Raw genomic sequence first — 2,703 nt, 5'->3', positions numbered from 1 at the left:
CTCAAGTGATCTACCTGCTTCAGCCTCCCAAAGTGCTGGGATTACAGGGATGAGCCATGGCGCCTGGCCTGTGCTTATATTTTAATTAATTCAAATGGTGAGATGCTATATAGCCTATGCAGTTTCTTGCTTTTTTTTTCTTTTTTACCCATACTAGGGTTTTAAGATCCATGCATGCTGCTGGGGGTACATATGGTCCATTGCTTTTCACTGCTGCATAATACTCCATGGTGTGCATTCTCACGCTGTACCTCTCCCGTATCCCCCGGTGTCCTGCAGTTCTTCACCACGGCAAGTATTCCAGCAGTAACCTGCCTTGTGTGTGGCTCACTATGGACCTGTGTCATATTGTTCTGCCTAAAACACTCTTCTCCCTTTGTCTTTGTTTGTTTGTTTTTTGAGACAGAGTCTCACTCTGTTGTCCAGCCTGAAGTGCAGTGGCGCAATCTCGGCTCACTGCAACCTCCACTTTCTGGGTTCAAAGGATCCTCCTGCCTCAGCCTCCCAAGTAGCTGGGATTACAGGTGTGCACGACCATGCCCAGCTAATTTTTGTAGTTTTGGTAGAGATGGAGTTTTCACCATGTTGTCCAAGCAGGTCTAGAACTCCTGGCCTCAAGTGATCTGCCTGCCTCGGCCTCCCAAAGTGGTGGGATTACAGGCATGTGCCACCAAGCCCAGCTAATATTTGTATTTTTAGTAGAGATGGGGTTTTGCCATGTTGGCCAGGCTGGTGTCAAACTCCTGACCTCAGGTGATCTGCCTGCCTTTTACCCCCAAAGTGCTGGGATTACAGGCATGAGCCACTGCGCCTGGCCCTAAGCTCTATTTTTCTATTTTGTAAAATGTGAATCTTTCAAAGTCAATACATTATTTTCTAAATATATAAAAGTGAATAAAATGCTATGAGCTTATTTGGTTGGTTCCTTGGCAAACCTAGAAGACCTTCTACATCCAAACTAGTACTGTGACTTTCCAAGATGCCCCCTTAGAGGGAAATCATTACACCAGGGACAGTGTCCTCAACTTTTCTGGAACTTTTCATTGGAAAAAAGAGAAACCTCCATAGCCCATAGCACATTCTTTGGAATCTTCCCAGAGTGGGGGAGGGAAAGGGCTTTGTTTCTTGAAGGCAGATTTGATTTTTGGAAACAGCTAAAAGCTACTTGGCAGCAAGTGTAGTGAATGAGGTGGGTGATCAAACTGAATAATATTATTTTTGGTTCCAAACAAGGTGTGATTATAAAGAAATGAGGCTGATTTTGTTGTATGGCACATAAACTGGCTCAACAGCAATTCCAATAGAGGACTTCCAAAAATGCTGTGGTCTTGGCAAGAAAAAAATATTTCTCCACCCCAGTACACACACACACACACACACACACATACACGGCATCTGACTCAATCTATAGACAAGGAAAATCAAAAGCCCTTGGAATGTATTTTAAAAACCAATTGTGCAAGTATTGGATGGAAGAGATCTGGCTGGGCAGCCATTCTTGCAAAAAGCTGTCAGGGTTGTAGTTAGCCAGAACATGGAATTATCACACACTAACGAGTGTGATGTGGCTGCTCAGCAGGCATCTGCATCCTAGGGTTGCTCTGGCAGAGGTCCCAGGCCTCTGCGGGAACAGAGACACCCACTGGCTACTCTGTTCAGGCTCTCCCTGCCATGGGCTCAGCTACAGGCCTGGCAGCACAAGAGGACCACTGGCCCACTGGAGCCCGGCTCATGAAGGAGCTTGTCAACACTGTTTGATGTGTTTGGAAAAGCAGGCAACCCAGAGGAGGTTAAGTGTCAGTGACTGAAAGTTATTGCGAAAAGGGAGCTGTGTGAAAACTAGTGCCCTCTTAGTCTCTGTTTTTGTTTGTATAAATGTAAGGGGTACAAGTGCAGTGTTGATTCATGGATGTATTGTGTAGTGAAGTCTGGGCTTTCAGTGTAACCATCACCCAAACAGTATACATTGTACCCATAAATAATTTCTCACCCCTTACTCCCTCCCATCCTCTCACCTTTCCCGGTCTCCAGTGTGTATTATTCCATTCTCTGTGTTCACGTATACTTGTTATTTAGCTCCCACTTATAAGTGAGGACATGCAGTATTTAACTTTCTGAGTTGTTTTACTTAAAGAATGGCCTCCAGTTCCATCAGTGTTGCTAAAAATATGAAACACTTCACAAATTTGCATGTCATTCATGTGCAGGGGCCATACTAATCTCTGTATCATTTGATTTTAGTATATATGCTGTCCAACTGAGCACGGCCATCTGAATCTCAGGATGCTCTTTATGGAAGAGCCAGAACCACAGGAGGAAATAATAGGAAGGCAGGTTTAGGCTCACCCTAGTAAAGACTGATTCATATTATAGAATTGTATGTTCAATACAATTTCTTGTGTGTCAATATACATATACAGACGGGAGTAAAAGACTTGAAAAATATAAATATTTAATAGTGGATTTCTATGTGGTATGGAATTATGGGGCAAACATCATTTTCTAAATTTTACATAATGATGTGTTGTTAGCTTTTCTATTATCTGTATTTCTTTTGTAATAATGTTTTTCCTTTAAGGAATGGATTTGCTAAGAATTTGAGGTATCTAACAACCAAATAGCCTACTTTGTGACCTAGTGAGAGCCCTGCCTTAGGAGGTAATCAAGCAAATATTGTGGAATGAACTATCAGGTACCTTCTAG

The 2,703-nt window shown here is 42.9% G+C and overlaps 1 non-coding gene across 1 annotated transcript; it reads right to left on the bottom strand.

The window, feature by feature from the left end:
* Positions 1-2,162: 2,162 nt before the first annotated feature.
* LOC119468392 lies at positions 2,163-2,265 on the bottom strand. The gene has a single exon (XR_005197070.1). It is a non-coding gene; the product is annotated as a U6 spliceosomal RNA (small nuclear RNA).
* Between the last annotated feature and the right edge of the window lie 438 nt (positions 2,266-2,703).

This window comes from Cebus imitator, unplaced genomic scaffold (assembly GCF_001604975.1).
Source record: "Cebus imitator isolate Cc_AM_T3 unplaced genomic scaffold, Cebus_imitator-1.0 Scaffold421, whole genome shotgun sequence".
Lineage (NCBI taxonomy): Eukaryota > Metazoa > Chordata > Mammalia > Primates > Cebidae > Cebus > Cebus imitator.
This window is presented reverse-complemented; position numbering and strand designations above follow the sequence as displayed.